Raw genomic sequence first — 13,297 nt, 5'->3', positions numbered from 1 at the left:
ATGGCAAGAGCAGCACACACAGCCTCTTGCACCCCTCTCCCTCCAGGAGCTGGACCTACTGGCTGCTTCTCAGGTGTAGCACAGAGCCAGGACAGGCAGGGAGCCCACCCCACCATTTAGTCCACTGTGCCACTGACCGAGAGCCACCTGAGGTAAGCCTGAGCCCCAACCTCCCACCTCAGCCCTGAGCCCCCCCAAACCCAGAGCCCCCCTCCTACACCACAAACCCCACATCGTCAGCCCCAGCCCAGCGTCCACACCCCCAGCCCAGAGCATTCACCCCTCCCACATCCCAACTCCCTGTCCCAGCCCGCAGCCCCCTCCCGCGTCCTGAACCCCTCATTTCTGGCTCCACCTCAGAGCCTGCACCCCCTCCCAACCCCCTGCCCCAGCCTAGTGACAGTGAGGGTGGGGAAGAGTGAGCCACCGAGGGAGGGGGGAATGTGGCGAATAGGGGTAGGGCCTCAGAGAATGTGTGGGGTTAGGGTTTTTGGTTTTGTGTGGTTAGAAAGTTGGCAACCCTAAGAAGCAGTGTGTTATGGGGCTTCTGAGACATGGGTTCAAATCCTGGCTCTAGTCCTGCCAGGATCTAGGCTGCTCAGCGGCACCTGCTGCTGCCCAAAAAATGGAGATGGGAACAAGACAATGAGATTTCTCCTCCCTCCCACCTCTGGAACAATTATTGCTGACACCCCCACATCCTATTCAGTCTTCCCAAAATATCAACTATGTGCACAGAGGCTCTCTCCCACTCCCAGTAGCTCTCTACTGTAACTCCCACCTCTGCTCACCTCCTGCAATGAGTAGGCAGTGCCCACTCGCTCCCAGGGTGCTCATTTTCTCCACCATCACAACCCCCTCCCAGGGGCCTCCTGGCAATCTCAGGCTGGCCAGCCCCTCCCTGTCCCCACTCTGCCTTGGCTCCCCTTGGGACTGGGGCAGGGTTTGGCACTGGTGGTGACGCTTCACTCTGCACCTTTGGAGGCCAAAGCTCTCCAGTCCCAAAGGCAGCATGGGCAGGGCTCAGCTAGGCTCTGCCCTTTCAATGGGGAAGACTTTCTTTGAGGGGCTGGAGGCCGCCAGATCTGCAAGCCCCTTGCCAGGGTCTCCACTGCCTTGGCTTAGCAAAGGAAGGGCCCTACGCCGTGCTGCTGCCCTGCAGTGTCGCTGTGGCCTAGGATCGCAAAGGTTGCTGTTGTGCTGAGGCCTGAGCTTTGAAGTGTCCAAGGTAACAAAAGGTCTACTCAGCCTGAAAGTCAGCAGAAGCAGGTGCCCACTGACCTGGCACAGACAGGATTGTTGGAGTGAAATGCACTGTGCAAAGGGGGCTGCAAGGCTCTTGGTTAAGCCACTGTTGGCATGGCAATGAGCTAAACCTAGAAGTGAGAGGGAATGTTTACAATTGGAATCACCACAATGTGCTTTAATTGGTGAATGTTAATGAGCTGAGGCAGTCGGACCTTCATGGACAGTATTGGGGGGATGGCGAGTGTCAAGCAATGGGAGCAAGGAGATGGTCTGGAAGGCACCAGTTTTAGCAGCATCGTTGCTACTCCTGCTGTCTTCTGGGACTCCAGGAGTCACCATGATCCCAAAGGTGGTCTGGCCTGAAGAGAGAGGGACCTGAGATGGCCTCATTACAAGAGCTGGACAGATAATTGATTTTTTTTGGTTCATTGGCAATTCCTCCCCCGCTCCTCCAAAAAAAAAAAAAAAAAAGGTTCATTGCAGGTTGAATTGAAAATCACTTTTTTCAAACAAATTTGAAGTCAAAAATCCCAAACTCAGTGCCAAACAAAACCCAGAGCGAATGATTTGAGTTCTAGCGGAGCACAAATTGAACAAGCATCAAAATGTAATGTGGTTATGAAAAAGGCTAATATCATTGTGGGGGCTATTAGCAGGAGTGTCAGACACAGGAGCTAATTGTCCCACTCTGCGCGGCACTCGTGAGGCCTTCTGGCTGCTGCACTTTAAGAACAAGGTGAGCAAACTGGAGAAGGTCCAGAGGAAAGCAACAAAAATGATCACAGGTTTAAAAAACCTGACCTCTGAGGCAAGGTTAAAAAAATGGAATATTTACTCTTGAGAAAAGAAGACTGAGGGGGGAATCTGATTTCAGTCTTCAACTATGTTAAGGCTGTTATAAAGCGTACTGTAATCAATTGTTCTCCATATCCACTGAAGGTAAGACAAGAAGTAATGGGCTTGATCTCCCCCAAGCCAGCACCGAAGCTGGTGGAAGCTCAGTGTTGCTGCCGGCCAGTGGGCCAATGCTGGGGGCGGCCCAGCGCTGCGGGTGGCCAACTTGAGGAGGTGCTGAGGCTAGCCAGTGACCTGGCGCTCAGGTCAGCCAGTAGCCCAGCGCTAGGGCTGATGCTGAAGCTGGCCAGCAGCCCAGTGCTGGGGGTGGCCTGAGATAGTTTGGCTGGGGCTCCTCTGCCCGAGGGGGGTCAAGGGGGGCGCTCAGGGCTCCGGTGGATGGCAAGAGGGTGGCCACTGGGGACTCCAGCAGATGGGGGGTGGTAGGGGCTGGGCCTTGGGCAGAAGGGGCAGGACCGAGTGGCTAGCCATCCCAAAGTGGGGGCTCCCGTGCCGCCCATGATCTGCAGTGAGGGAGATTTTGGTTAGATACGAGGAAAAGCTTTCCAACTCTAAGGCTAGTTAAGCTCTGGAATATGCTTCCAATGGATATTTTGGAATCGCTTTCACTGGAGGTTTTTCAGAACAGGCTGGTCAAACGCCTGTCAGACCTTGGTCATGGGTGGTCAGGATTGAACCTGAGCCCTCTAGAGCTAAATGTATGAGCTTCACATGGCTCTTAGCTAAGGCTATAGAGCAGACTCGTTAATCTCTAAGTGGTCTGGGACAGAGCACCACACCCAGGAGGTGTGTGGGTTACACTGCACAGGGGACCTTGATGACTTCTTGAGGTTCTGTTCCACCCCTGCATTTCTATTAATTGCCACCATGGATGTCACTGAGCCAGGGAAAGGTAATGAGAATGACTCTGCAGCCTGGTGGTAAGGGTGCTTGCCTAGGATTTGGGAGACTCCAATGATTATGCAATTATTTATATAAAGTGGAACAGCTCCGACAGGTGAGCCTGAGAAAGTGCCATGTCAGAGTGCCTATAACCCAGTGAATATGGCACTTTCTGCTACTGTGAGAGAGACATTCAAATCCCTGCTCCATGTCAGACAAAAGGGAACTGAACCTTGTTCTTCCCCCATCCCACATGAGTACCTTACCAGTGGGGTAAAGCTTAGAAGTGCAGCAGCAGCACCATCTGCTCCAGCTGTGTTGTGAATCTAGTCTCCCTTCCTTTGCTTTAGTCAAAAATGCCTGGTTTTGAAGCAAAAATTTTTGAGTTGGGGTGAAACAAAATGTCCCCTTTTGACATTACCAAAATGATTTTTTTTGGCGGGGGGGAGGGTTCAGTCAACACTGTTTTGCAACCTTGACAAGAATTTTGCAGTTTTTGGCAAATAAACTATTTGCTAGAATTTTTTTGCCCAGCTCTAATTGCTGCCTCCCATATCTTTGGCTAAATCCTGAGACATAAGACTTAGATTTCTTTCTGTCACCCCCTCTCCATCATGTGTCATTTCCTTTCCTCTCGGTTTGACTCCTCTTTTCTCTTTCTCACCTTTTACATTCTGTGTAACAAGTCTGGCTGAGCCACCGAGACAAGCCCCCCTTTTGGAGCCGAGAAGCAGCATCAAGCAATGCCTTGAATAGCTCAATGCTGGTCCAAATTTGTCATGTCTCGCAGTGCCTGATCCCACGCTATCCTGGGGTATGTTTCTCCAGCAGTGAAGCTGCAAGTGAGAGTCAGCACAAGGGAGAGAAGCTGCATGGTCTATCTTTGCTGTTCTTTTCTCTCCCTATTCATGTTTGACTATCTTGTTTTGTTTTAAAAGAAACGGGATGAGATTCCACCAGCAGCAACAACAGCTCCAGACCATGCTAAACTAACCTTTTCTCCCCCTGCCAAAGCACAGTTAATACCATCTTTAAGGCAATCTAAAATACTGCATGGAGTATTGATGTAGCTGTGTTGGTCCCAGGACATTAGAGAGACAAGATGTAGAAGGTCATATCTTTCATTGAACCAACTGCTTTTGGTGAGCTGGACAAGCTTTCAAGCAACACAGCATACTTCTTCAGGTCCGGGAAAGGTACTCAGAGGGCTTGTCTACACTTTAAACACTGCAGCTGTGCCACCTGGAGCACCTCAGCGAAGATGCTATTTACACCTATGGGAGGGCTTCTCTAACTAGCACTATCTACACCTGGGGTTAGATGCGTTTAACTGCATTGCTTGGGAAGTGGATTTTTCACTCTCCTGAGCAATGTAGTTATACTGACCTATTTTCTGAGGCATGGTCTACACTACAGAGTTAGGTCGACACAAGGCAGCTTATGGTGCTCTAACTATGTAAGTGTCTACATTAAAATTTTGTTCCCGCTGGCGTAATTGCCCTGCCACACTGACTGAATAACTCCATCTTCACGAGAGTCCAGTTATGTCCACACTAGAGACCTTACAGCAGCACAGGTGAACCAATACAGCTATGCCACTGTAAGATCTCATAAGTAGCTGCTCTGTGCTGATAGGAGAGAGTGCTCCTGTTCAACATAATTACACCTCTCCCAACAAGCAGCGGTAGCTATGCCAGAGAGAGAAGCTCTCCTGCTGACATAATGCTGTGCACACTGCCACTTGTGCCGCTGAAATTTATGTTGCTCAGGCAAGTTTTTTTCACACCCCTGAGCAACACAACTTTTACCGACATAAGTGGTAAGTGTAGACATGGCCTCAGTGTTGATGTAGTTAGGTCAATGCAGCATTAATATAGATGTTGCTTCTATCGACTGTTACTGGCTTTCAGAAGCCATCCCATAATGGCCCATGCGACAATACAACACAAGTGCTCCTGCTGAGGGTGCACACTGCTGACACAAGCAGCAAAATGTAGACATACACAATCGTTGTAATTACTGTGGTGTCTGTATGGGGACCTAAGTTAAGTTGACTTAATTGTGTCATGTAGACATTCCCCTAGTGTAGGCCAGGCCAGAGTATTATAGCTAAATACAAGATAGAATGAATTGTGAGCATAAGTAATTAACACATATTTCACCGACCATTCAAGGTGAGGTGGCCCTTTAACACCCTTCCAGTCGTAACGGGGGAAGGAGGGAAAAAAGAACTGGTGGGGGGGGGAGGGTTGTTGGTAGGTTATAGATTCTTGTAATAAGCCATAAATCTAGTGTCTCTATTCAGTTCATGACTTTTTGTGCCTAGCAAAGTTATGAATTTAAGCTCCCAAGCTTGTCTTCTGAAGATGTTGTGCAGGTTTCTTTTGAGGATGAGGGCTGAGAAGTCAGATACGGAGTATTCACTTTGTGAGAAGTGTTCACCCACAAGTAATAATGTGTTTATATCTTTTATCATTTTTTTCTGCGTGAATTCATTTGAGAGCACTGTGATTGTCTCGTTTCACCCACATAGTTGTTGTTGGGGGCAATTTAGTGCATAAAAATGAGGTACACCACATGTTGTGATAGGCATGTGTAGGACTGATGGATTCTGCAAGGTGTGTTGCGGGGCACAGGGGTGTTTATCATTGTAGTAGTAGAGAGATGTCTGCAAGTTTTGCCTCTGTTGTTCTGACAGGGTCTGGTGTCGCTTTGAGTTGGTATCCTGGTCTAAAAGATTGTCAAACAGGCATTTTCCCCTATAAAACGCTCTGGCCAGTCAAAGAGAAAGGGAAAACTATATTGTCAAAATAGAAGATTTGCTTAATACTTACATTTTAAAAGTTTTAACTATTTTTCTGTCTGTAATAACAATAAAATAATAACAAAAATAATTGCTGTTATAAGAATTTGAAAACTTTTTTTCCCTTTGGATTAATATTTCTAGATATTCTAAGTAATATGGTATTGTGCTTTTTTAATTAATCTCAACAGGATGTTACTTTTTTAAAGCAGATTTTAAGCTATTTTTCTTTAAATTTTTATCTTTTCTATTATTTGATTAACGCTTGACAAGTTTAATTTAAAGGAGGATTTTACGGCAATTTATACTTACAAAAATGGCTGTGGCTTTATTTCAGATGCACCTTGGCTCTTAGCAGTAAATGAAGACAAACTAAATCATATTTTAATATGATTTTTATTTATTTTAATAAACAATTAGATAGTTTGAAAACTGCAATCAGCTCATGAGGGTAGAGCATCCACCAGTTGTAATATGTAAAAAGTAAGGATTACATAGGGAAAAACACATTTAACCTGGAAAATTCTTCCCAGACTTTCCAGTGGCTGGCAGCTAAAACTGAATGGCTGGAGCCTGCAAAGAAATACACACATGCACTCATGTGAGTAATTCCATATGTTGCAACAGGACAATGCATGTGAAGAAGTATTAATGAATTAATGTAATTAATATATTAATAGCCATTAATGTATTAATGGATACTTTTCTGCCATCTTAGTTCAACCAATGGAATTGCAGTATGCAGATGAGGCTAGGCAGGGCAATGATTGGTTGAGTTACCTCTGATGTCACAATAAGGTTTGACTATCTTGGGTGGTTTTTGCATTGGTGCAGCTACAAGGGTGCAATCCCATGGTGCTGAAGGGGTATAAAAAGTGACTTGCACTGCTGTGGTTGACCTCAGTTTGCTCTCCTGTCACTTGGGAACAGAATGGGGCTTGTGACACAGTATTGCACAGTTGTGTTTCCATATAGAGGCAGGAGATTGTATGGGCGTGCGCGCGCACACACACACACGCACACAATTAATTATAAGATCTGTGGCAAGAGAGGGAGAGGAAAAGTGTGTTTGAAGAATACAGATTTTATCATTTATAGTCAAACAGGAACCAGAGGCTGCCTGGACTCCTGGCTGGTGGAAGGAGAACAACAGTTTCCCCCCTTTTCAGCAGCCAGTTTGGTTTGCTGATGGTGGGGAAGATGTGGAGGCATTTGTCTTTTTTCATTATTGCTTGTACTCTGGATTTGCACCTGAATGTGAGGAAACTGCCTGTTGTGTCTGGAGAATCAGGAGAAATAACCAGAGTCGTGGTGCAGCAGGAGATCCGGGTGGGGTTGCTTCCAGATATCCCAGGCTTCAAAGAGCTAAGATCCAGTTAGCTCCCCAGGATAGCAGTCTGTGCTGCTGCATTGCAACTGCAGCACATTCTAGTGCCAACGGGTGGGTTATGACACCGGGAGGGTAGACAGAGGCTTTGGAGCAGTTTTCAACATCTGCACAGCTCTTGCCTTGGAGGGAAGAACTATTGTGCACAGAACATTGCTCAGAGAAAGGCTCATCAGTTTCAGAAATTAAGTGCTGGGACCCTCCATAGCAATCTGTCATTAGCTTAGTAAGTGTCCATGTGGACATGCCCACACCTTTGCTATGTATCCTTCAGAAAGCGTTCACACTTGGATGCCTAAAGAAATGGGCTGATTTCCAGAAGTGCTGAGACCTTTTGCTTCAGTAGCACACCAGATTTAGATGTGTTAATATGGATTTAGGTGCTGTGGCCTTGCTGCACAGCTGGTCCCTGCTAGACTGGGAAAGGACCAGTGCAGAGGAGCCTTATCAGTTAATTTTAAAAGCAAAACCCTGGGGACCAGCATGGTTGTGATGCTGCAAATTCACTTGCTGGGTGTTGAATCCCTTCACCATCTTCTGTGGCTGTGAATGGTCTCTGAGCCTCACCTGGGAGCTGAAGGAGCTTGGAGAGGTCACTCCTAACCTGATCTTAAGCTTGCCTAGTATCAGAGCTGGGCAAAAATTTCAATTTAAAATATCAGTAAACTCTCTAATTCTGATGGGAAAACCCCAGGAATCTGAATGTGTGAGATTTTTCTGCTCTTGATTTTCAACCAGCCAAGCTAGCGAAATCTACTGGCTCCAACCAACAGGACTGAAGTGGCAGGTCTCTGAGAAGTTTCTGATACAAGTTCTTATATGCTTAAGGGTTTGAATCTCTAAATCCCTGTTGGGGGGTTAGTGGGGAGGAGTGTAGTAGGAGTTGCCACAAACCTCCAGCTTCTGTAGCACCAGGGCTTTGCACTACACTCTGGGGGAGGGGAACGTGTGGTATGACATCAGCCAGGCTAGCACCACCCACAGCAAAGCACCTTATGTAGCACTCTTCGTGCCAGGCAGGGGCACAAATCGTGGTTTTATTTTCATGCAGTTTTGTTCAGAGAGCAGAGTCCTTACAGTGAAATCATAACAGATGTTAAACACAGACAGGCCAAGGCTCCTCCTCAGTTATAGACAAAGCCATGGATGCTGTGTTTTTGCATTCCCAAAACTAGGAACTCTAAAGCAATGAGGACTGGATAGTCATGGAAGTTCTCATCTCTCCTCTTTGCTCTCTGGAGTTTCCATTTTACCCACTATATGAATTGTCTTTCTAAGCAGCACTAAAGCAAGAAGAAAACATCTGCAAATGTGCCTGGACTGAGCCGTCATCCAGAAAATTGGCACAAGCCAGTCCCAACAAGGAGCATGTGGTCTGTCCGCCAGCACCTGCTCTGCCCTTCATTGGCTCCACCCACTCACACCCAGGAGAGCTGTGCTGGTAACTTACACGGGGCAGAGACTAGATGAGGAAATATGTCCAGGAAGAAGGTGCTTAATGCTATAGACAAAGGAACAGCTTAAGGTTCTAATAAGCATCTGGGTACATTTCTGGGGGTGCCTGCGCTGCCACATAGTCCTCTAGTCTAGAGGAAGCAGCCAGCAGGCTTCAGCTACTGGAAGTTGGGATAATACACTCCTTATTGGCAATTCCAGCACAGCTCACCGAAACCAGGAAATCAGTTTGACTTCTTTCTATGGCTTCAAGTATCTGACAAAATGGGAGGTGAGAAAAACGAGGGCTGCAGAGTGGCACAAACTGAGCCCTCTTATCTGGGCAGTTGTTGATGGCAAATGGGAGAGACTCCCAAGGGAATCCTGGCTGCTGGGAGAGTTCAGCTAAGGGCAGATTACTTCCAGGAGATTCTATTCTTGTGTTATCCAGTCCTGCTGCAGGATGTATGGATGAGACATGTCAGGGCTGATCCCATCAGCAGGCCAAGCACTGGGCACAAATGGGAGTGAATGGATCCTTTGGATCCTTTCTGGTGGGTACCCAGGGCACTTGCAAAGCAGAAAGCTAGTATCAACAGAGAATTTGTTTTCTGCTATTCAAAATAAATTATCTTCCAAAAGAGTTTTATACACATTATCCGACAACCTTGTTACAAGCCAAATGGTCCGGGCCTGGCTTGGATTTCTCCTTCTTCTAGAGACCCAGTTTTCTCCAGGGTCTTTGTCAAAGGACTGAGGAATTGAGAGTGGTTCCTGTGCTGAGAAGTCATTGTTGTACCAAAGGGGGTGCCTGCTCTCCTCCCCTCGCCGGGAGGCTGCTCAGGAGAATAGCATTGTTGGCTTTGGGTGCTTTTTCTGGCTTAGTTGATGTTTTGTTTTGTTTGAGGCAGAAGCATGGCGCTTGTTCATTCCTCATCCCAGGAGCACCTAAGGAGAGAGATCCAGAGTCAGTCACAGCCAGGCAACCACCTGCAGCAGCAATCACTTCACTCCCAAACAGGGACTTGGTGAGTGGCTTTGAAAAGTGCTCAGTGTTCAGCACTTCCCACTGAGGACAATGGAGAATCCCCTCCCCGCCAGAGAATCCCCCCTCTTCCCATGTAGAACTCCCTTTCCCCCATGGAGTATTCCCCTGCCCCCAATGGATAATCCCGTTCTCCCCAAGGAAAATCCCCGCATCCCCAATGGAGAATCCCTCTCCCTCTACAGAGCATCCACTGTCCCCAGTGGAGAACCCCTCCCCCCAAGGAAAATCCCCCTTCTTCCCATGGACAATCCTCCCCACAGAAAACTCCCGATGCCCCCAATGGAGAATCCCCCTCCCACACTGAATGAGAAGTGGGGTCAAAAGATATACCTGGCTTCAAGACTAAGCTTGATAAGTTTATGGAGGGGATGGTATGATGGGATAGCCTAATTTTGGCAATTAATTGATCTTTGATTCTTAGCGGTAAATATGCCCAATGGCCTGTGATGGGATGTTAGATGGGGTGGGATCTGAGTTACTACAGAGAATTCTTTCCTGGGTGCTGGCTGGTGAGTCTTGCCCATGTGCTCAGGGTTTAGCTGATCTCCATATCTGGGGTCGGGAAGGGATTTTCCTCCAGGGTAGATTGGCAGATAGCCCTCCATGCCAGCACACCCTGTCTGCCCAGAGGCTGGGAATGGGGCAGATGGCAGCATTACAGAGCAGCACTGGAACCACAGTGTGGTGTTAGAAGCCTGCTGACTGTGCTGCCCATTCAGTGCCTATTCTGGGACTGGAGGCTCTGGTCTGTAGGGCTGTCAATTAGTCCCTCTCCCCAGCTGCTCAGCACAGCAGCATAACCCCAGTGAGCCAGTGAACTCGGCGACTGTCAGGCCCCCACAGCATGGAACAGGGAGCTGCTGTTAGATGGGCTCCCCAGAGGAAGTGTGGCACTGCAGTGACTGGGTGTCAGCCTTTGCTAATTGACTGCACTGGTACCAGCGCTCCATGTCTGTCCACACTGCCTGTTTGTCCACACTGGTTCCTCACTCATTTGGGGAGGTCCTGTTTCCCTCAGCCTTGTGGGGGACTGTGCCAAGAGTGCTGGGACTCACAGTACTTGTGCGGTGACCTCACTAGGCCAGGCGATGCTAACTGAGGAGAGGCAGGGCAGGGAAAAACAAACCACTGGGCCAGGCGATGCTAACTGAGGAGAGGCAGGGCAGGGGCAAACCAAGCCACTGGGCCAGGCGATGCTAACTGAGGAGAGGCAGGGCAGGGAAAAACAAACCACTGGGCCAAGCGATGCTAACTGAGGAGAGGCAGGGCAAACCAAGACAAAAGGGATACTTTTAACTATTTAGAACTTAAGAAGGTAAAAAACCCCAAATAGTACCAGGAGCACAAATGACATAGACTATTACCAAAGACTCACTACTTACAATAATAAACTACAGATTACCAACTCATTCACCTTATGAGTGTGTAGCTGCTGTGCAGTTAATGCCAGCAGAACAAGAGATTACTCCCATATAGTGTGCACCACGTCAGAGAAGAATAAACTTTTCCTCTCCTTGGCTGTAAGTCCAGCTCCACTTTTGCTGGCCCATTCTTTGCTTCTCTTCGCCTTGAAGTGCTCCTTAGATTCACAGTTCCTGTGACTGTCCCTCTTTTCACCAAGTCTATCCACCTAGTCGGCCCTTATCTGTCATTAGGCATCTTTGCACTATATTCCATCAATAGATGCTCAGACAGTCCGTCTCTCTGGTCATGTACGTTAGGCTCTTTGTGAGTGGACTTCTTGTTTATCATTTCCAGGATATGTTTGCACCTAACTCAGTTTTTTGATCAATTCCCTTGTTCACCAATTATATTTCCTTCCAGTTTTTTCCCCTTGATACTCGCGCTCTGGTAAGTCTGTAGATTTTTTCTCCCGATATTTCCCTTTTCTAACAGTGCCTGCTCACATACCCAGGTCTGTTTGGTTGGTTTTTTTGTTTGTTAGTTTTTTTGCTTCTCCTGACCTGAAATCTTCTTTCCTCCTTCTTGCTTCCCAGCCTCCCACTTTTATTCTCCTGTTTTCCTTTTGTTTTATCACTTCACCTCCTTCCCCAGCTCCAGTTCACCAGCTAACGCAGCATCTCAATCCTTCTCCTTCTCTAACAGCTTTTTCCATCTGCCTCTGCAGGGGGATTCCAAGTCCCCTCTCCAGCTCGAGCTACCCGTGAATTGGCCATGTCTCTCCGGGATAGTACTCTGTGCTGCTGCATTGCAACTGCAGCACATTCGAGTGCCAACGGGTGGGTTATGACACCTGGAGGGTAGACAGAGGCACGGGCTGCCATGCCTCTTCCTGTGCCTCTCATATACACGCGTTTGCACCAAGGGCTCCCTGGGCCCCTGTGTTAACCTGGCTGCATTCCCAGTTTCTGTTCTTTGGCCTCACCCTCAAAGATTAGAAAGAAGGCGGCTCTGAATGAGGCCTGCTGTCCTCTGCCTGCTACAATGAATGCATGGAAAGGGCACCCCCTGCCACCTATCGCAGAGAGTCACTGGGCATCCCATAGCATGTACTGCACCTGCTGTTCCATACATCGCAGACCAGTGCACAGAGCCTGCCCTAATACAGTGAGAAGGCAGTGTCCTCATTCCAACTGCAGGTCAACACATGGCACCCACTGTACCTCTAATATAGCTCCATGGCACCTGCTATACCTCCCTGGCACCCACTACATCTCCATGGCACCTCCTATATCTCCATTGCGTTCACTACATCTCCGTGGCACCCGCTATCATAGAATCATAGAATATCGGGGTTGGAAGAGACCTCAGGAGGTCATCTAGTCCAATCCTCTACTCAAAGCAGGACCAACCCCAACTAGATCATCCCAGCCAGGGCTCTGTCAAGCCTGACCTTAAAAACCCCTAAGGAAGGAGATTCCACCACCTCCTAGGTAACCCATTCCAGTGCTTCACCACTCCTAGTGAAAAAAGTTTTTCCTAATATCCAGCCTAAACCTCCCCCAACTTGAGACCATTGTCCTTGTTCTGTCATCTGGTACTATTGAGAACAGTCTAGATCCATCCTCTTTGGAGTCCCCTTTCAGTTGGTTGAAAGCAGCTATCAAATCCCCCTTCATTCTCTTCTGCAGATTAACAATCCCAGTTCCCTCAGCCTCTCCTCGTAAGCCATGTGCTTTACCTCCCTGGCACCCACTATACCTCCAGTATAGCTCCATGGCACCTGCTATACCTCCCTGGCACCCACTATACCTCCAGTATAGCTCCATGGCACCTGCTATACCTCCAATGCATCCACTACATCTCCATGGCACTCAGTACACCCTCTCTAAACCTCATGACACATAGTACCCCCCCCTCCACATACCACCGACTGATGTGGCCCCTGTCCCTGTTCCACCTCATACAGGGAGGATTGAGACACCTCCATGTCTCCTGCCTCAAACAAATATGTGGCAACCTGCACCACACAGAGTCACCTGCCAAAAAGAATCCTAGTAACACCTGCCATTGAGTTATGCATGTCACCTCCTCCATTGTCACTCATCGCAGATGAGCCATGACAGCCTACCTACACCAAATATCACTCTCTGCTGCAGAAAGGAAATGCCAGCCCCATTATCACTGACCACGGATGGGCCTTTGGCAGCCCCAAGCCAATTGCAGGGGAATACAAGGC

This window comes from Chelonoidis abingdonii, chromosome 26, assembly GCF_003597395.2.
Source record: "Chelonoidis abingdonii isolate Lonesome George chromosome 26, CheloAbing_2.0, whole genome shotgun sequence".
NCBI classification, from domain to species: domain Eukaryota; kingdom Metazoa; phylum Chordata; order Testudines; family Testudinidae; genus Chelonoidis; species Chelonoidis abingdonii.
Note: the sequence above shows the minus strand (reverse complement) of the source record.